The sequence below is a fragment of the Protopterus annectens genome, chromosome 5.part0 (assembly GCF_019279795.1).
Source record: "Protopterus annectens isolate FY-2018-M chromosome 5.part0, PAN1.0, whole genome shotgun sequence".
In the NCBI taxonomy this organism is placed as follows: domain Eukaryota; kingdom Metazoa; phylum Chordata; order Ceratodontiformes; family Protopteridae; genus Protopterus; species Protopterus annectens.
This window is the reverse complement of record NC_056735.1, coordinates 1,168,038,790-1,168,061,283: the sequence shown is the minus strand read 5'-3', so window position 1 is coordinate 1,168,061,283 and position 22,494 is coordinate 1,168,038,790. Positions and strand designations below refer to the sequence as shown.

The 22,494-nt window shown below is 38.9% G+C and overlaps 1 protein-coding gene across 2 annotated transcripts in view; it reads left to right on the top strand.

Annotated features, from left to right (window-relative positions):
* Positions 1-22,494, top strand: part of GK5 (glycerol kinase 5) — a 478,960-nt gene that overhangs the window by 374,685 nt on the left and 81,781 nt on the right. Inside the window, exon 14 of one of the 2 annotated variants that reach the window (XR_006364759.1) lies at positions 7,114-7,243. The exons of the other annotated variant lie outside the window; for it this stretch is intronic. The gene's annotated coding sequence lies outside the window, so the exon portion shown is untranslated. The remainder of the gene's footprint in view (positions 1-7,113; positions 7,244-22,494) is intronic. 2 annotated transcript variants of the gene reach the window in all.

The following is a 22,494-nucleotide window of genomic DNA, read 5'->3' as shown; positions in this document are numbered from 1 at the left end:
CAAGGTTGTTTAAGATTACCTGATTTAAATGGATGTTTTAGAGCTACACAGTTAAGACTCGTATACATAACACAAACAGAAAGCAATAATTCAAAATGGAAAGGGATGATGATGGGGCGATCGAAAAATGAGAGAGAGTAGGATTTGGGATGCAGATCCTTAAGGAAATGTTTATTTATTTAACATTTGTTGACTGGGAAAATCCGACTAGGACATAGGGAAAAACAAAAACACTCTGTGCTCTTGCCTAAAGAGAAGTCCACAGGCATGAAATACTCCAAGGATATTGGTAAAAACACAGGTTTAATGCTCCAACCAGTACAAAAGAATAAAAATCCAAAAACGACAGGTATAATCCAACAGTAATGTACCCAACACAGTCAAGCCCTTTCGTCCTGCTCTAGGACTTCTTCAAAACTGTGTTTGTTGAAACCCACTCCCTCTTTTATTCAAGCAATTAACCAATTAAAGTTTAAATCCTGTTAACCCTATAAACATCTTAAAAAGTGTTAAAAAATATAATACGTTTTTGTGTTTATGTAGAAGGATGAAATTTAACTAAAACCCTCACCATATTATAAGAAAGTAGCCTGTGTTTTAATTCAGGTTTTATAGAGACATTATCATTAATGCCTGGGGTTACCGTGGCATTAAGTCTCAATTGCCACCTCATTTTACCCTCTCCAAGTTGTTTTTCCAGTTCCCCCTATTTACCAATAAACTCCAGGATACCAAATAGGAAAAAATGGTTAGGTTGTTTTTAACATGTGAAAACGTGTGGTTTTGTGGAGGGGAGGCAAACATTTTACAGCATTAATAAAACCGTGATGATCCAGAAGGAAGTAGCATACAAGAAAATCCCGCCGCTGTTGGTGAGTCTTGATGCAGTGAAAGGATTCTGCAGTGCAAGCTTGTTTTTTTTGAGCAGGGCAATTGAAAAATTTGCATTTCCTGATGCAATAATAAGTCAGGTTAATTAGGAGGATATATGAGGGATTGGAGGCGAAGATCAAATTGGGAGTGTTCCTCTGATAAGTTGTGTCTGAACAGAGGAACCAGGCAGGGGTGTCATCTTTTCACCTTTATTTGCATTATATTTAGGACCATTGGCAACGAAAATAAGGGACTCATAAATTTAAAGATGTAATTGGTATGGTATTCAAGAAAAATTGCTTTATTTGCAAATTATATTATTTTGTACCTTAACCAGAAAAGGACATCTTAGTGTACTGGAGTCAGTTCCGATTTTTTCAGGATATAAAAAACAAAGGCTGCAGGTTTAAACTATATACCCCCATATGAATTGGTTCAGCAATACCCATATTTAGGGAGACATGATAAAATGAAGCATTTAGGAGTATGGGTTAATAAGGATTATGTTATGACCACGAGACTAAAGAAGAGATGATAAAAAAAACTGAGAAACTGGAAACTCTCTTTATGGATATTGGTAGTAAGATACAAGCAGTGAGAATGTTTTTAGTCCCTTTAATTTTGTATACAGGTCGGGCATATTTTTATTATCCAGAGGAAAAGGTGTGGACAATAATTAGGAATTGATGGAGTTTGTCTGGGAGGGGAAGAGAGTAAGAGTGAAGTGGGATAAATTGATCCTCCCAAAAGAACAAGGTTGTTTAAGATTACCTGATTTAAATGGATGTTTTAGAGCTACACAGTTAAGACTCGTATACATAACACAAACAGAAAGCAATAATTCAAAATGGAAAGGGATGATGATGGGGCGATCGAAAAATGAGAGAGAGTAGGATTTGGGATGCAGATCCTTAAGGAAATGTTTATTTATTTAACATTTGTTGACTGGGAAAATCCGACTAGGACATAGGGAAAAACAAAAACACTCTGTGCTCTTGCCTAAAGAGAAGTCCACAGGCATGAAATACTCCAAGGATATTGGTAAAAACACAGGTTTAATGCTCCAACCAGTACAAAAGAATAAAAATCCAAAAACGACAGGTATAATCCAACAGTAATGTACCCAACACAGTCAAGCCCTTTCGTCCTGCTCTAGGACTTCTTCAAAACTGTGTTTGTTGAAACCCACTCCCTCTTTTATTCAAGCAATTAACCAATTAAAGTTTAAATCCTGTTAACCCTATAAACATCTTAAAAAGTGTTAAAAAATATAATACGTTTTTGTGTTTATGTAGAAGGATGAAATTTAACTAAAACCCTCACCATATTATAAGAAAGTAGCCTGTGTTTTAATTCAGGTTTTATAGAGACATTATCATTAATGCCTGGGGTTACCGTGGCATTAAGTCTCAATTGCCACCTCATTTTACCCTCTCCAAGTTGTTTTTCCAGTTCCCCCTATTTACCAATAAACTCCAGGATACCAAATAGGAAAAAATGGTTAGGTTGTTTTTAACATGACTGTATATAACATTATTTTCATCATGTTTTCTCAAAGCATAAATATGCTCATAAATCCTCCTCCTAAAAGTTCTTTCCATTTTACCTATATAAAAATGGTGACATTCCTGACAAATAGCTATATAAACCAATCATTTGGTAGCACAGGACTCTGTTGCTAGTTTTATCTCCCTAGCCCACACGTCTAACTGCACTGAGGTTCCAACTAAAATGTACTTGCAGTATTCACATGTTCCACATTTAGTGGTACCTCTCACATTATTCCTAACATTAATAGGGTGTTCCAGTAAAAATTTTAAATTATAATTGGTTTTATAGACAAAGGTTGGTTCTCTTCCTACAACATCTAAAATTTCCTCGTTCCCTTTAAACAACACCCAGTTTTTCTTAACAATGTCCCCAATCTTACTGCTCGTTTCTCCCTACGTCACCACCATGGATTGAGTATACTCTTTCCTTGTATTAGTTACATTCTCCTTCTCTAGATAGGATCCCAACAGGGTTTGTACCTACTACCCCACTTACTTGTAACTTGCTCACAAATGGGTAGTACAAAATCTAACGGGTAACCTCGTTCAGAAAAGAATTTTACTAGTGTGCCCATTTCTCTCTCTACTATATCAATTTAGAACACATTCTTGCTACCCGGACCATTTGACCATTTACTGTGGTTTTTTTTGTGTATAGCGGGTGACTACTTTTAAATTCTAAGTAGTCGTTCGAAAAGGTGAGTTTTCTATAAATTTGAGATTCAAATTTTCTGTTTTCATAATTCTTATTTATTAAAACATCAAGATAATTAATACTGTCATTATTAAAAGTACCAGTAAAGTTGAAGTCTTCACTCATGTTATTTAAATATTCCATAAATTCTTCATGTATGTCTCCCACCTTCCATAAAATAAAAATATTGTCCAGGTAACACAGGTAACGTGTCCAGTACATGGAAAAAGGAGTGTTAAGAATATATAACCTCTCCCACCCGTACATTACAAGGTTCGCAAACAATGGTGCACAACTAGTACCCATGGCTATACCATTAACCTGGCGATAATATTCTCCTTTAAAAGTAAAATAATTATTTTTTAAGATCCTTTCCATTAGTGTCATAATGAAGTTCACCATAGTATTGCTTAATGATGTTTTTTCCACTATTACTTTGTGAAAAAACTCTAACCCTGCTTCATGCGGTATAGAGGTGAACAAGTCAACCACATCCACAGTGGAGAAGCTTGAGCTCTCTGAAAAAACGTTCTGGTTGATTCTCCCCAAAAAGTCCCAAGAGTCCCTTAACAAATGTTCAATAGGGCTCAAGGACTCCCTTACTGTTCGGCCCACAAAAACACCTAGAGAATAGGTAGAACTGTTCTGACAAGTAATAATCAGCCTGTATGGGGGATCCCTGATGTCTTTATGGACTTTCGGTATCCCGAAAACGACTGGGATAGTAGGGTTTTGGTTTACCAAAAATCCATAAACTTCTTCATTTATAACACCTTGTCACAATGAATCTTCCAATACCATCTGAATTCTCCTGTGAGAAATATTTATTTCAGTTTTAGAAACGCTTTGATATTTCTCTGCCTGCTGTAACATGGAAAAAATCTTGTTATAGTCTTCCTTGTTAGTAATAGCCATCCTGCCCCCCTTATCTGGTTTCATAAATCTCAGTTGTTCATTACTTCTTAATTCACTCAGTAAAATGCTCTCTTCTCTATTTAAATTAAATTTTCTAGGTTTGAAGTCATTAAAATACTCAAAAATCTCTTGAGAGCAAAATTTATCAAAGGTTCCTATTAAGGGTGTAATGGCGGGTTGAAACAACTTTTCCTTCGGAGCCCTTCCTTCCCTCTAGTCTTGCAGTTGTCCTTAAACATGTATTTTAAGTTCATTTTCCTTGTAAAGATTTTTAGTTCAGTTAACACAGAACTGTCATCCTCTTTTTTAGAGAGAATAAATTTGATACCTTTCATTAATAAGGAAAAAATGTTTTTGTCAACACTAATACCAGCATAATTAAAAATGTTAAAACCATGGTAAGAAAGTAGTATCCCCCCAAAGGAACTCAGAATATCTACATCCTGCCCAGTTTCATTTATTGTTACTTGTAGCTGTTCTTCCTCCACTTGTTTTGGGGCGGAAAACCTTTCCCCCAGTAGAACCCTGGGGTAAAAAAAACATGATTCCTGTAATTATTCCTTTTATTTTGTAATCTCGGATCTTCTTAAGGGTGGGTATTCTTGACCGTATTCATTTTCCATCACACAGTCTCTCTGGGGATTACCCTGCCTGTTAAACATTTCAGCCCTTAAAACATTATTCACCTCATAACTTTCACCAAAATAAGATTTTGGGAAAGGGTAAGCTGTTTAGTTTCGGTACTCATTCTCATAGGACATAGCCAATTTTCAGCAGAGGCCTGGGGCAAACACTTCAGATGCACGTCTTTGGAATGTAGGAGGAAATTGGAGAACCCAGAGGAAACCCATGCAAATGCAGAGAGGACATGCAAACTCCACACAGAAGGAACCCCAGCCAAGAATTGAACTGGAGAACCTCTTGCTGTGAGGTGACAATGTTAACTGCTGCACCACTGTGCCGCCCAGGGTGGGTTGTAAATGTGCTGTTTCTGTTACACTCAGTAGGTTGCCTAGACAGAGTAGGCTCTTAAGTTGAATTCTTTTGGCTGCCAAAAAAAGTATTCACTCAAAAATGGAAATCAAAATCTAAATCAACTGTATTTGAAGTATTGAATCTTATAAAAGAACTGGAATAGGGATCTTTAGAAAAGAAGCAAATTAAATTGGGGAAAAGTTTGCTGAAATGATCGTTCAATGAATGAAGACTTTGACAACCACCGTACAGAATATTATATTCATAAACTTGCAGAAAGAATTCTAAGAAGTAAGACAACCCATGAATGAAGAAAGGAGGTTTTACCAATGGAGAAGACTGCAATTAGGGTTACAGAAGTTAGGCAAGAGGTGGGCAAGAGTTTACTGGAGAAAACTGGCAAAGGAACCAAGGTATTGGGAGTAAATAACTAGAGAGAGAAAGGTAATAGAGTGGGATAAGGCCAAGAAAAATTTGGATTGCAGGTAAGAGACTACCGTTCCTTTATTGGGATTCATATCAGAGTACAGACAAAGAGAAGGGAATAGGGGAGTCCTATGTAAAAGGTCTGCTCTGATAGAGTTTTTACTCAAGTCTAGAACAGAAGCTGCTGTTACAAAGTGGATAATTAGTAGGGCTTTTAAAATAGTGCATGATAACTATAAGAAACAAAAGATGTTAGAAAAGATTGGGAGGGGAGACTGGAAAAGCAATTTACAAGAGAACAATGGGAGGGCATATGTATGGTTCCCAAGTATGCAACAAAGTATAGAAGGTTTAGGATTTTTGCGTGGAAGTGTTTGCATAGGTATTTTTATACCTCAAGTAGACTTCAGAGATTTTTTTCCTCAGGTAGATAGCAAATGTTGGAGGTTTGATGGGAATGAACTAGGAACATGTTTTGGGGAGTGTAATGAGATGGCAAATTTAAAAGATTCCATACTGAGCACTCTGTCAGAAATATTGGGGATGCAAATTGCTGTAACTGAGGAAATGGGACACAGGATCTGAATTGCCTAGACAGAGTAGGCTCTTATTAAGTTGATTTCTGTTGGCTTCCAAAAAAAGTATTCACTCAAAAATGAAAATCAAAATCTAAATCAACTGTATTTGAAGTATTGAATCTTATAAAAGAACTGGAATAGGAATCTTTAGAAAAGAAGCAAATTACATATAAATAAATTGAATGTGTGGCAACAATGCATGTAGAATAATGTTCAGGAGGAGTGAGGTTTAAGAGAAAGTAGGGATTGAGGGATATATGTAATGTCGGTCAGAAAGAGAGTTATTATAAAGAAAGAAAAAACTTGTAACGAATGATCCCTCCTATGAACCCTGTAGGAAATTTACCCCGGGGATCACTTCTGTGGGTCTGCTGGACAGGGGCACAGGAAAATAATTTTCTTGGGTGGCGAAAGCCAGGGTACATTTTTGGCTAGGCTTATATAGGTCCTAGGGCCAATAGCCTAATACCCTCCTATGGAACCTATGTGTGTAAGTGGAAAAATGTTAATATGCTTTGTCTTCTTTTCTGTTAATGCATGTGTGCCTTTGTCTTAAGTGACATTTTAAGAAAGGTTTTAAAAAAAAACTTTCCCCTACTTTTATTCTGACATGGCTTCTTTCATCCTGTTAATATCATGTGTAACTTTACATTTTTGCTTCTTAATTATTTTAGTGGTTTACTGACTAATTTGATACATTAACTGCTGTGCATTTCTGTATTTCCTCAAAAGGCTTTTTTTCACCCTTATTTATATATTTGCTTAAATCTCATTTTGCCTTGCTACCTTCTTTTTTATTCCTATATCTCATATTAATACTCTACTTCCTATCACTTTTGTCAGATCCATTACCTTAATTTCATTTTTTTTACCAGAACTGCAATTCCTGAACATGCATTGCTCCCTGTTGTTCACACTGTATTTTCTCCTACATCTTGTATCTGTTAAACAGATTACACCTGCATCGATTATTTTTCACCATTCAACTGCAACCATTCTTCTCACGTCATTCTTTGTACTATTTACATTTAATAAAACTACATAATCGGTTACCTTTTTTGCATTTTATCCCATCTTTTGTTTTCTTTTTTCTACTTCTTAGTCTACCTCCTTGTCTATCAGACCCTGGACTTTCCCTCCTCTCTTGCTCCACTTCTGTTTGAAGAACATCATCTTTGTGTTTTTACTAGAAAGGCTCCCTAGACTCTGCTACACTTTGCTGTGAGGGAAAGGTTAGTTTGCTTTTTTTGTTGTTGTATTTTGTATTACTTTATTGCCTTTTTCTATTTTGAATACTGTGATTTGTTTTCTTTACCTTTTGTTTTACTTGTATCCTGCTTATAACTGCATATTAAAACTTGAAAAGAGACCACAGCTCTGTCTCTTGTGAGTCGGGTAGAAATCGGAACAGATCAATTAAGGACTCGCACATAAAGATAGAACAGGTCAGTTAAGGTTAATCATCTGTGAACTGAGAGGGTAGAGCTAGGAACTAAACCTTCTATTTAAGGGGTAAAATAAAACATTTCAGAGCTTTACTAGAAAGGCTCACCCAGACTCTGCTACACTTTGCTGTGAGGGAAAGGTTAGTTTGCTTTTTATTTGTTGTAGTTTGTATTACTTTATTGCCCTTTTCTATTTTGAATACTGTGATTTGTTTTCTTTACCTTGTGTTTTACTTATATTCTGAATAACTGCATATTAAAACTTAAAAAGAGACCACAGCTCTGTCTCTTGTGAGTCAGGCAGAATTTTTTTTTCACCACCCTCCTGCCCGGTTACTGTTGTGTTCTTAAACACCACTGTCTTTCTAGTTGCCTATCCCTTATGTTAACTTGACCATATATCTCATTTCCTTTCTGCTTTTACTGGCTTGTGTGAGTAAGCGCAAAATTATCATTTTGTGAAATCACTCCCCTTCAGCTATTTAAATTTATTGGTCATCCTACTGTATTCCATAGTACCAGAATACAAAAGTGACTACCCCTTTCAATCTGTCTTGCTGTTTTAAAAATAGTGACTCTCCACTAAAACTTGACTTTTTAGACAGGTAAAACTTAAGTTATCTACTTTCACATCTAACTCCTCTAGTGCACGCTGCAGTGTTTAGGATAAACCATTTTTTCATCTTACCTTTAAGCATCCCTATGACTAACACTTGCTCTAAAACCTGCTGGAAAGCACTAGGAAGCCATAAACTGATACAAGCACTCAGCTCTCCTTGTTAATAAGGAGAAATTAATCGTAGGCACTAAACAGCTTATAATTGCAAAGTACCTTGCTAAGGTAAGGGAAAACAGCTCTTGTACTTTACAAAAAAAAAAAAAAGCACCAAACCAGGCATGTCCAATGATCAGCTTCCAGTGATTTCTCCTGTCCACCTGGTGAATCTGGGCATACTGGGGCAATGCAGCAATTGCCTACTGTACACAGACAACTCTCTCCTCCTACCACCCAACACTACAGCCTATGAGAGATGCACTTACAAAACTGGAAGTAAAGTTCTCTCCACCCAAGACTGTGCTAAACAGTCAAGAGGAGAAGGTTAACACCCACACTATACCTCAAGCAACACATAGCCCTTCTAAACCCACACCACCAGCACCCTCACTTAGCAACACTAAACCCTCATATGCGGTGGCCCTTAACAGTAACCTACCCAAGCAACAAGGAGCTCCGAAGCTGAAATGCAAACAAGCACCAATCACAACCAAAGTGTCACATAGCTCACAACACCAGTGTGCCACCCAACAACAGCCACTAAGGCAAGACAACGTACCCAACACTTCAGTCATAGGTGACTCTGTAGTCAGGTACACTGATGTCCCACTCACCAAGCTGAACAAGGAGAAAATTACAGTCAGCTGCCTGTCGGCTGCCAGGATTCATCACATAACGCATGCACTCAAGTCACTCCACAACAAGTACAAATATGACTCTGTCATTGTACATGTTGGAGTGAATGACTTGAGACATACCTCCCTGGACTACATGAAAAGAGACATGGAAGAGCTGTCTGATCATGTGACCCAGGCAGATATGAAGCTAGCCCTGAGTAGCATCCTGCCTTTGCCAGAATGATACTACAGTATAAGGGCAAAATGATGGACTTCAACAATTGGCTAAGCTTCTGGTGTCATTCAAAGGGGATCCAGTATCTGTCTGCCTGGGATGACATGATCAACAGACCACGATGCTTTGCCAGAGATGGTCTGCACCTGTCGCCCCTTGAATTCAGGTTACTGGCTAAGGCTCTTGCCACCCCTATAGTGCCTTTTTTAGGCAAAGTTCAAAGGACAAAACCACCACTGTAACAGGTACAAGCATGCAAAATCTGAAGGTAATGCTACTCAATGCTAGAAGTCTAAACCTCAAAATGCACTCTCTCGAGGCACTCCTAAAAATGGAGAACATCTATATCTGCGCAGTAACTGAGACCTGGTTTCAAGGCTGAAAAGAGCACCCCTGCAGTACCAGGCTACAATTCTTACCACACTTTTTGGCCACCAAACCAGGACCGAAACACTAAAGGTGGAGGAGTGTCCATATTCACCAAGGATATTCACACCACCAGGCTAGTTGCCCAACGCAATGCGTCTGAAATTCTACAGGTGCAACTAACATTAGGTAAGACTGCAATCCAAAGTGTAGCTTGCTACAGATCCCCCACTAATTCCCCAAGATTCTCACTACACCTTTCTAAACATACTGGAAAATATTAAGATACAACCAAACACCCTAATACTCAGTGATTTCAACTACCCTGCCATTAACTGGGAAAACTACTCGTGTACACCACCTTTGCGCAATGGTTCTTGGAATTCATAAATTTCAGTGCCCTAGATCAACTAATCCATAGTCCCACAGGGGCTCCAATATCCTAGACCTGGTCATTACCAACATGGGAAATCAATGCTCCACACTTATGGTTACCCCCTCGTTGGTCAGGTCAGACCACAAGCTAATCAGCCTTAACATCCACATCCCACCCCCCAGTAAGGAAACCTCCATAAAAAACTTCTCCAAAGCCAACTTCATGCTACTCAAGTCAGAAGTGACAAACTTCATGACAACCCATGCAGACGAGAACTGAAAGTTCGACTGCTGAATCCTACACTAAGGCACTATATGAACACATCCACTTGTGCATGAATCGTGCTATCCCAAATAGAACCAAGACGCACTCCGCCAAAAAAAAAAAGAAGCCAATCTGGTGGTCCCTTGCCATAAACAAACTTTACAACAAAAGGAAGAAACTTTTGCAGAAAAGAAGAAAATCCCAGGATGCAAAAAAACTCCCTTACCAGCCTCAATAAGAAGTTGAGATCCCTCATAAACTCCTCCATAGCTAGTTACGAAAATAAAATTGCCAAAGATTCCAAAGACAGCCACAAGGCATTCTGTAGCTATGTCAATAATCTAAATGGCAATGCACAGATCTGCTCTGAGCTACAACAGATTGGCATTAACTCATTACATCTGAGTGACGCCTCCAGGTGCATCTGCAGTTACCTCCTACTGTTCCTCTAGGTGTCAAATATTACTTGTTCATACTTGCATTAATAATTCCAAAATCATGCTACACACAGGGTATCAGAATATTTTATCTTGAAGCATACATGGCAAACACAATTGTATTGATATCTCACCTCTGCTAATGAGTATTTTTTAGAATTGTAAGGTGATAACTTCATTTTTAAAGGCTCAGGCCACACCCACTAGGAGTTAAAGGTACACACTCAAAAGAGTTGTGCTGGAGGGAATGAGTTAAATATACTGATCCCAAGGATATTGCCAATATCTTGGCAGATTGATTCAGTGCCAACTTCACCCCCATCTCAATACCAATAGATTGCCAAATTCCAGTAATAATGGCCACACAGGTAAAAACTGCACTCTCCAAAGCTAAGAATACAGCATTGTGGGACCAGATGACACACTGGGCTGCGTACTACATGAACTACAAAATGAACTGGCATCTCACCTAAGCGTCATGTTTAATCATAGCCTCACCTCAGGCTTTGCGCCCACTGAGTGGCGCACAGCTACAGTTATCCCACTCCACAAGGGGGGATCCACCTTGGATCCTGGGAATTACTGTCCCATCAGTCTGACAAGCCTGATCTGCAAGGCCATGGAACGTGTTATCATGGAACTTATAAACAAAGACATTGGCAACCTTCAAACACTGGACCCCACCCAGTTTGGGTTAATGAAAGGCTGATCTTGTCTCCTGAAACTGATTGACTTCTTCAAATCAGTCTCCAGAGCTGTTGATGAGGGTAAGGAGGTCCACACAGCCTGTCTGGTTCTCGCCAAGGCCTTCGACACCATTCCCCACTCTGGAATCATAGATAAACTTACTACGCTGTGCATAAAGCCCTATGTCACTCGATGGGTTGCCAACTGGTTTACTGACAGAACCCACAATGTAAAAGTAGCCGACTCCAAATCCAGCTCCAGACAAGTGGAGTTCCTCAAGGTTCAGTCCTGGGACCGCTCTTGTTTGGCATCTACTTCTCTGAAGTACAGGCCAACACTAAGGGACTTTGGGTAACAAAGTTCACAGATGATTTCAAACTGGGAGCCATTATTGAATCCCCAAATGATGTGGATATTCTACAAAAGGGCCTTACAGAAAAAGATGCTTAGTGCCAGAGCCATGGGCTCAAGCCCAGTGCCAAGAAATGTATAGTTAGCCCCTTTGGGAAAAACACGTACCCATGAATTACCACATAGGTGGAAGTACACTAAACACCGAAAATGTGATAAGAGACTTGGGGACACAGGTGGACAGTGGTCTCACCTTTGATAATCACATTGCCACAACAGTCAGGAAATCCTTCTATGTGGCACACCTCATCACTAAGGGCTTTTCATCCAGAAAAAAGGAGGTCATGGTCTCACTGTACACATCCCTCATTAGACCCATTATAGAGTACAACGTCTCATTTAGTATGCAACTCTCAAGACATCTGCAACAACTGGAAAGGCCGCAGAAATACCTCACTAAAAGAATAACAGGCCTAAAGCAGATGCCCAATGCTGACCGTCTAAAAAAAAACTCCAGCTGTACTCTATCGCATATAGTGTACTCCGAGGCGATCTCTGCTTAACATACAAGGCCATGTCAAACCCAGAGCTGTTGGACATGCTACACTTAAAGAAATCCCAATCCGTCAGAGCCACATGCTCCAGGGATTTACACCTTGTAATCACAATGAACTAAACATGCTGGAGGGATAGGTTCCTGACCGAGAGACTCCCCAGACTCCGGAATAGACTGCCCATACATGTCAATGCCTCTTTGGCCCTCTTCAAAAGGAACATTGACAATTGGATGGGAGATGGAAAATTCACCCCAGGGATCACGTCAGTCGCCCTGCTAGACAGAGGTCCAGGGTTAGTAAATATTGTGGGAAGAAACAGCCAGGGAATTCTTATGGCTAGGTTTGTATAGACCCTAGGGCCGATAGCCTAGTACCAATCTATGAACCATCAAATTATCCATTTTCCTTCTTCCTTCCTTGTCTCTTGTTCTACCATTTATGCATTTTCTTCCCTTTGTGACTCTTGTAAAATATCCTCAGTTCCCTTTGCGTCTTCTCTTCCATGGTTCCTTTCCTTCAGTTCATTTACCTCTCCTTCTCATCCCTGCTGTTGTACATCTGTTTGCTCCTCTTCACCGTTTATACTTTATCCACTTCTGTTATTAATGGACAGTCAAACCAAAAAGCTCCTTCTAGAGTGACCACATTGCCCACATTTCCTTGTATTACATTCTTGCATTGTATGTCCACTTCCCACAAATAAACATGCTTTGGGTTTGCTCCAGTATTTTACCATTTACCATTATCACAGATGAAGTATGCTGTAATGTATTCTGTTCTGTTTTCTGTGTTGCTCAAAGCTGTCCAGCTCCTGAGTGTACTTTCCTTTCATCTAATACTTTTTTCACCTCATGCACATTTGACTAATGCATTTTCAATACCCCTTCATTAAATTCTGTCTTTCAGAATTGTACTACCAGTTTTCATCTTAATTGTATATTTACATTTTGAAGAACATAATCTGTCGGTGGGCTCACAAAACTTTTTTTCACATCCATTTATAAAATTGTCAGCCATGTAAAAAATTTCGGTCACATTACCTATGTAGAGTAAAGCTCTAATGTCATATTGAATCCCAAAGGCAAAATAATATCCAGAATTTTTCTTTTTTCTATCACAGGTCTTTTTCTAAAGCCATTTATTCACCCAGCTTGGTCCTGATGATTATCTGTCCCTTTTTTCTGTTCTTTTTTTCTTATGTTTAAAGGCACCACCATTGTGTATGCCTTTATTTTTTTACAACATTTTCCCTGTCTAGCTAGTTCTTCTGTAACTTCCTTCTCTCTGTTGCTTGTTGTTCTGGCATACAGAGCCCACCCTTTGAACCAGCTGTTCTCCTATTTCTTTTATTTCATTCTCATTTTCCGTGTTCCTGTTAGTATTCACACCCATCTCCCTTTCAGACATCTCCTCTCTGCCACTAGCTTCCGCATCTCCTGGCTCTTCCTCATTAATCATTTTCTTCATGACTGATGTCTCCAAACCTCACAAAGCTACCACATTAACTTTGGAAGCAGTATTATAGCAATAACCCACGCCTGGGTGTGGGTAATGCTGGATTTACCCACGGTTGGCGTTCGCCCGAGGGACCAAACAAAGCCAACCGTGGGTAAATACAGCATTACCCACACCCAGAAGTGGGTTATTGCTATTATACCATGACATTATTTAAGAAAAGAAACTATTACTTTTCTTAAATAATGGCATGGTATAATGCCTGTTTGCTGCCCTTCTGCAGATGTCTGGCATCCGCGGCAGTTCTGATGTACTGCGCGCCTGCGCAGTACACCAGAGCTGTGGGCAAAAGCAACGGAGAAAGCAAGATCTCTGTTGCTTTTTTTTAGTGTCTCGCTATGTTAAATGGGTTTAACATAGCGAGACAGCTTTAAAATAAGCAACGGAGATGTCCGTTGCTTATTTTAAAACTGTCTCGCTATGTTAAACCCATTTAACATAGCGAAACACTAAAAAAAAAGCAACGGAGATCTTGCTTTCTCGGTTGCTTTTTTTTAAAACCTGTCTCGCTATGTTAAATGGGTTTAGCATAGCGAGACAGCTTTAAAATAAGCAGCGTAGATTTCCATTGCTTATTTTAAAGCTGTCTCGCTATGTTAAACCCATTTAACATAGCGAGACAGTGTTTTAAAAACCAAGTTATACTAATGGAAAAAAGTCCGGGCGACCGGACCTTTTTCCATTAGTATAACTCTATTTACAATGGGCACGCTGGCCAATCAGCGTGCACGTTTTGGAATAATAATGGGGGGTCATGGTATAATAACCATTTCCCCATTGTTTTCCACCTTGAATGCTGCTAAACTTTCTGAATTCATTCTACTGCTGTCTTTCTTCAGCCTTGTGATCTCAAGCCCTGGTAGTAGCTCTCCATCACCACCTAGTGGGTGTGAAAGAATATGGGAAGGAAGGGATGCAAGAAAAATCCCTGTCACAAAAAAGTAAGCACTTACAGAGCCCTTTCCAACTCAACTAGTGCAAACATACACCCAGCCAAGTGAAACTACTGCAGGCTAATGCATCACTTCCATCTTGGCTACCCCCCCAAACATTTTTTGAAGTATATTATGGGAAGTTCCGTGGTGCCCTGGCAAAATTTACTCTAGTCAGTATGAATAGAGCTGAACCTTTGCAGAAATGTTGTCTTTAACTCTGAGTATACCTGCAAAGTAAACAACAAAGCATTATAGTGGTAGAAGTTTAAATAAAGCATAATGTATGAACTTGAATCTGGTTGGAAAGTTTTCACCACATCTTAAGACAGAACATGTTTACCAAAGCAGACTTTCAGCAGGATTCCTAAAGAATTATTGTATCCAGAGTTATTGGCTCCTAGAACAATTGGTTATTAAATGTTTTTCTTTTTAAAGAAATAATTCTGCCTTGATGTAGTGGGATTGTGTCCCCCACACCTGTCTAACTTATACAACTAAATGTGGGTAACCCATATACCTCTCATCTGTAGAGATTTTTGCAGAATGTCCAGATGTTTGCCTCATATTTTTGTTCTGTTCCTCTTAAAATCTGTTATTTCCTGGATTTTTGCGGCATATCAGTGTGGACTGAATTCACTAAATAATGACAGTCATTTGAGTTTGACTTTATATCCTTCAGAAAATGCAACATAAGATAAGAACTTTTATTCTAGCAACAAGTTTATAAGAGCAGTATTTAAAATGTATTCCTATTTTTGAGGCTTTGTCCCCCCATTATTTTTGGCTTTATCCAGATTTTGTGTGATAAGAGGTTGAGAGCTATGGACACCTTTTGGCAAACACCAGAATAACAACTTTAAAAAAATAATTTTAATGAGTTGCATCTGTAATAACTTCAGATGAGATAAATCAGTAAGTTTTGTTTGCAAAGTCCTGTATAGTAAGAGAAAAAAGCAACAAAAAGCCGCAGTCTTTAAGAGCCCAGAACTACAAAATCAGGACTTTAAAAGTAATGATAATGCATTATTGTTTATTGCACTACCTGGTTTAGTAAAGTTCTTTATAACCACTCAGTGGACCAATCCACATGCAGTTTCCTTGACAAGATTTCCTTCCTTTTATAAACAAATATGTAATGCATGCAAGCTCTTCCCAAGTTCAAGAAAAATGTTGTAGACTTGTAAACATCATGAAGGCTACAGGAAAAGGACCAGGATTTTTTATGTTATACAATTATTGTAGTTGAAGAACTTACTACTTTCTGTTTAAATACTCTACAAATTGTTATGATTCTTTCATTTTCAATTAACTAGCGTCAGTTTTATTGTGTATTTGGCTACATTTTGGATAATTTTCTTGAAGTTTTTGTTTTTTGATTTTTTTTAATCTCTAATAGAAAACAGAAATTCTATGATTAAGAATTATCGTGGAGTTGCATGGTGCAAGTTTATTTAAGTGGAATATAGAACATGAAATTGTATAGTAGTAAACTGTAGAGAATGAATAAGGAACTTGCATAGTAATAAGTGACAGAGAGGATACAAGTAACTAAACAGAGTAGAAAGGCAATGTTAATGTGGTAAGTGGGGTGATGAATAGTGTGAACTAGTATGATTTGGGGGGTGTTCTCATCTTTCTAGCCACAAAATAGAACTCTTCAGGAGGCTGTTACTCCCACCTGTGACTTCCTGAAGGAAGGCAAAGAGGAACATATGCAGTATAATTGAGAAAAAAGGGGTAAGCTAGTGAAATGCTTTGAAAGAACATTGTCATATTACATGCAGTGACTGTAAGGACAGTTTCTCTTTCCTGCCACAAAAAAGGCCACAATTGTTACCTAATTCTCATTGAAGACAGGCAAGCAGATAAGTGAGTTATAAACTGAAATAGATGGGGAAAATCAGGAGCATTGTTTTATGTTAAGAGAAGATGCTGCGATATGCCAGAAATTGAAATCAGATGGTGTTTGAGGAGGTATAGAGAAGGTGGCTTAATGAAAGAAGTGAGTGAAGTAGCTAAGTAAATTGGTGTTATTTAAAAGGATAGATGGATGTTGGGTGTTCATTAGTGGGTAAAGATGCCATATGAAACCAGTGAGAAAGAAACGAAGCACCTCATTCCCTTTTATCTGCTGCAAAAGGGGATTCAGAAGGTAACTGTCTCTCTTACTTATGGCTCTGGCAAGGTGAGCCAAATCATTTGAAGTGTATAATATGGAGTAATTGTAGTTATAAATAGTCTGCTTTAGTTATAATTGTTGAAAATGGTGTTGGCTTTTCGTACTCTAATTATTCAAGTCTGTACTCAAGCTCTGCTGTAATATAAGTCTTACTGCTTGCTCCTCTCAGCGGTATCGTTCATTAATTGTGTAACTACCTGAACTGTCGCTCTTTTCTTTCTTTGCCTGAAGTGTCATTCTTGTCATTAATCTCGTATTCATCCCAGTCTACCCAACTCCTTTATTAAATGATTGAACAACTAAAGTAATAGAGAGCAGTCCTTCTTCGGTAAACTTTAAAAAGACAGAGTACACACATTCAGTAATTGTAGTAGTATTAATGGAAGGAGCTGAACAGGAAAAGATGAGCCTTGAGTTGGCTTAATGTCATTGATAAAGGTAATTAACATTTTAGATGTGTTGGAAGTGAGGAGGATTTTAAGATATATTGATGTATACTCTGGAACTGGCAAAAAGAATGACTTATGTACAAGAACACTGATTTATTTTTCTTCAAAAGATGAAATAACGTTTTCATGACATGAGCTCCAGAACTTGTGGCTGTGATTTTTAAATGTAATTTCTACCAGTTTTGTGACATATGCAAAACAGAACACTCGGAGCAAGCTGTTATTTTTCCAGTATTCAGACAGTATGAATTTAGAAATTGAGTATTTCCTATAAAATGGAAAATAAATATCCATTTATCCAAATATCCATCCAAAGGTGGGCCCTTTAGGGGGTGAGAGAGGGGTAAACTTAGCACTGAACCTATCTGGCAGAATGTTGGCAATATCAGTTGGTTCTGTATATTTAGTGCCATTGTGCTGTAACTCAGAGCAGATCTGAGTGTTGCCATTGAGATTCTTGACATAGCTATAGAATGCTTTCTGTTTTTCTTTAGAATCAGTGGTGATTTTATTTTTGTAACTAGCTTTGGAGGATTTTATGAGGGATCTAAGCTTCTTACTGAGGCTGACCAGTGAGTTCCTCCAATCATGGGATTTTACTCTTTTTTGCAATAGTTTCTTTCTTCTGTTGTAGAGTTTGTTTATGGCAGGGGACCACCAGATTGGCTTCCTTTTTTTGGAGGATAGCATCTTGGTTCTGTTAGGGATTGCACAATCCATGCACTCGTGTAAGTGCTTATAAAGTGCATTTGTATGGGATTCAGCAGTCGTACCTTTATTGTCCGTCAGCATGGGTGTCGTGAAGTTTGCCACTTGTGTATTAAGAAGCGTGAAGCTGGCTTTGGAGAAATTTTTTACGGTGGTTTCCCTAATGGGGGTGGAATGTGGATGTCTAGGGTGATTAGCTTGTGGTCGGATCTGACCAACAAGGAATTGACCTGTGGTGCGGAACACCGGTTGCCCATGTTGGTAATGACCAGGTCTAGGATATTGCTGCCCCTGGTGGGGATGTGGATAAGTTGATCCAAGGTGTTGGAATTTATGAATTCCAGAAAACGTTGAGCACAAGAGTTGGCACATGAGTAGTTTTCCCAGTTAATGGTGGGGTAGTTGAAATTTCCTATTATTCGGTTGTTAGGTTGTACCCTAATATTTTCCAGTGTATCAAGAAATGAGGAGTGGGAATCCTGGGGCATTGTGGGGGATATGTAGCAAGCTACAATTTGGATTGTGGTCTTGCCTAGAGTTAGTTGAACTTGGATAATCTCGGATGCATTATGCTGAGCAACTAGCCTGGAGGTGTGGATATCCTTAATGAATATGGACACGCCTCCACCTTTAGTGTTTCGGTCCAGGTTAGGTGGCCGAAAGGTATGGTATGAATTATAGTCTGGTAATGCTGGGGTGCTCTCTGGAGCCTTGAACCAGGTCTCTGTCACTGCACAGGTGTCTATGTTCTCCATTTTAAGGAGTGCCTCGAGTGAGTGCATTTTGAGGTTTAGACTTCTAGCATTGAGTAGCATTACCCTCAGATTTTGCTTGCTTGTACCTGTTACTGTGGTGAATTTGTCATTTGAACCTTGCCTAAAAAGGGCAGTATAGGGGTGGCAAGAGCCTTAGCCATTATCTGGAATCCCAAGGGTGACAGGTGCAGGCCATCTCTGGCAAAGCATCGTGGTTTGTTGATCATGTCAGGCAGACAGATACTGGATCCCCTTAGAATGACACAAGAAGTTTAGCCAGTTGTTGAAGTCAATCATTTTTTCCTTGTACTATGGTATCATTCTGGGTGATGGCAGAATGCTACTCAGGGCTAGGGTCATACCTGCCTGGGATGCAAGATTGGACAGCTCCTCCATGTCTTTTTTCATGTAGTCTAGGGAGGTACATCTCAGGTCATACACATCAACATGGACAATGACAGAGTCATATTTGTACTTGTTGTAGAGTGGCCTGAGTGTGCGCATTATGTGGCAGATCCTGGCACCCGACCGGCAGCTGACAGTAACTTTCTCCTTGTTTAGCCTGGTGAGTGGAACATCAGTGTGCCTGACTATAGATTCACCTATGACTAGAGTGTTGGGTACGTTGTTATGCCTTATGGGCTGTGGTTGAGTGGCACACTGAGTTTGTGGGCTATGTGTCATTTGGGTTGTGTTGGAGGGTTGAGGTTGCTTGCGTTTCTGCTTTGGAGGTCCCTGTTGCATGGGGAGATTTTGAGCCTCCGCGAGTGTAGGTGTGTGTTTTGTGTTTCTATGTGTGTGTTTTGGTGTGTAGGTTTTGAGGGACTATGTGATGAGTGTGGTGTGGTGCAAGTGTTTGCCTTCTCCTCTTGACTTTCTAGTCCAGTCTTGGGTGAAGAGAGTTTTGCTTCCAGTTTGTCTATATAAGTGCATCTCTCACAGGTTGTAGTGTTGGGTGGTAGGAGGAGAGGGTTGTCTGTGTACAGGAGGCAATTACTGCATTGCCCCAAGATGCCCAGTTTCAACAGGTAGACAGGAGAAAACACCAGGAGCTGACCCTTAGACATGCCTGGATAGGTGCTTATTAAGTACTAAAAACTGTTTTCCTCTAGACAAGTGAGGAAAGTTGAGTGCTGTAGTAATTTGTAGCTTATTTAGTGCTTACATTGAGGAAAAGTGATGAGCTTAAAGAAACAGATTTGAGTGCTGAAACTAAAAAGCTGGCTACTTCCAAGAAACAAAATTAAGCTAGAAGGCTTTCCTCCAACACAGAAAGGCTTGGGGGCTGAGAAGCTTACAAACAGTCCTGGATACAGCAAATCTATATCTGAACTAGATGACTTACAGGAAAGGCAGGAAACAAGCTTAGAAAATTTTATTTATTTTTTTATTTTTGTAAAGTGGAAAGGGAAAGGAGGAGCAGAAATTAGTTCGGTTGGCCTTCTCAAATGTTCTCCCTGGATTAGGTAGAATGAGGTAATGACACTAGACTAGGAGGAGTGTCCCAGATCAAATTTACAGTAGGGACGGGCAACTGCAAAGCCACCAAGTATAAAAACAGGATACCAATACGGAGGGTGGGAAACAAAAATCAGAACAAACAAACCCAACCAGATGTTTAACCATTGTAGAAAATTTCTAGTTAATACCTCACACACAATGAAACTAGCTAGAAAAGTATATGCAGACAATAAAAGTGCTATAAATAACTCATAAAGATAAGCAAAAAAACAGGATATGTAATGTTATATATCACAGATCAGTTTGCTCAGTGCCCTTCCTCTGATTAGCTCAGTGTGAATATGTTGTGTCTTTTGGCTTATCCCGGTTAGGGGTCGCCACAGCGGAACTCCGGTCCGCTAATGTTTGGTAGTGGATTTTTACATGTCGAGTTACCAGCCCTGATGCACAACCTTCAGCAAAGGCACGCCCATTCACACATGCCTCCACACAGAAGATGCTCTAGCTGAGAATCGAACGTTGTGAGGCGACAACGCTACCGCAGCACCACTACCGCGGATCTCAGTGTGAATATAATATATTAAAATAAAATAACACTAGGTGCTTCTTATTAGTACATTTTTCCAAAGAGTGGCTGACATGGGGCCTGACATATTAACATGAACTTGTTTTAAAGCTTTGTCTCCTTCCCAGAATCCATTTCAAGTACCTTTGTATTAGTCATGCTAAACATAAGAGATTATGTTCTCCTAGTCCATTAAGATATGGTGGCAACAGTTTAGTTGCAGGCATCTTACACACCTTCTGTTTATTCCTGAAAGACCTCATATACATTTCTCTAAGAGAGTATTACAAGACATTCAGTGCAGTTTTACAGCTCTGGCTGAAGAAAGTAGCTTAATTCCAGACTTTTGTAAGGATGTAATTTGTAGTCCTGTATTATGAACACTGACAGACCCTCCCCACACTCTTCCTGAGGTGTCAAAAAACTGTTAAAACTTCAAAGTACATATTCTGCTACTCACTACAGCAGTAAGTAGGTTTGTTGTTATTGTGAAGGTTGGAGAAATATGCCAACGTGTTTGTTATTTTTGCTCTAAAGTATTTTAAAAACACACTACAAAAAAATGTACAACAACCTCTTCTGGAATCTGTGTTAGGAGATTTAAACTGTGGCACAAATATATTCATACGTTGCATTACATTTCCCCACTTCTGTTGCATTGTTATCCATTGATTTATTTGACAACATACTGACCACTTCTTCATAACTTTATTATTTATGTATTTGTTATACATTTGATTACCAGGAAAGTCCGACTGAATGGAATGTCCATTTTCAGCGGAGGCCCGGGGAGAAAAGCTCCACATAGAACAAAGAAAAGATGTCTTAAAGTAAAGATAAAAGAGACGGAAGATTACAAAAAAAACAGCTGTACATAGAGTATAATTTTTCATACTTTAGATACCAACGAATGTGTACAAATAAAGGTATGACCGAGATAAAAATATGTAGCATAAAGGGGATGTGAAATAATATTGGGTTATATTTAATACATAAAATCCACAGTCAAAAACCTATGTAAAGGTGTTAGTAAGAAGAAAGAGTTTGTAGGATTTTTCAGTCTGGGGCAAAGCAAGAGCAGATCCATTTAGTGGTTAGATGGGTTTTTAGTGTTTGTTTAAATTTAGTTAAAGAAGTATTAGATGTGATGTTACTAGGTATTGAGTTCCAAATCTTAGAAATATGACAGTAGGTGGATTCTCCAGCATGATTGTGCACTGTTGAGATTCTTAAGAGGGGCTTATTGTTTGAACGCAACATTCGTCTACAAGAATAAGGCTCCAGCAAGTCATGTAATGAAGGCATTTTTGCAGAAAGATAGGAGATTTTGTAAGCCATGTTAAGCTGAGACAAGTGTAGGAGATGGGGAAGTTCTAACCAGCTTAGTTTCCTTAGGGCAGAGCAATGGTGTGATCTCATTGTAGAGTTTGCTGCATATATAGCTATTTTATTGTAGCAGGCTTCTAGTTTTACCAGCTCAGTTTTCCTGAGGTTAATAAATACAGGTGATGCGTATAGAAGAGTTGAGGTCAAATGAGTTTGGACAATAGCTATTTTTGTGCTATTTGTGGGATACTGCTTGTTTCTATATAGTGTACCTAGTTTTTTGCGTACTTTCTTGATTGATTGAGAGATATGGATGTCAAATCTCATATTAGTGTCAGTTTCGTCCCCTAGTAGTTTGGTATGTTGGGAGGGAGTGATAGTAGTGTTATTTCTTGGAGACAATCTGAAAAGATTATGTGTTTATAGTAGCTTTGTTAGGCTGGAATAGCATGAGCTTTGTCTTGTTGGGGTTTAATAATA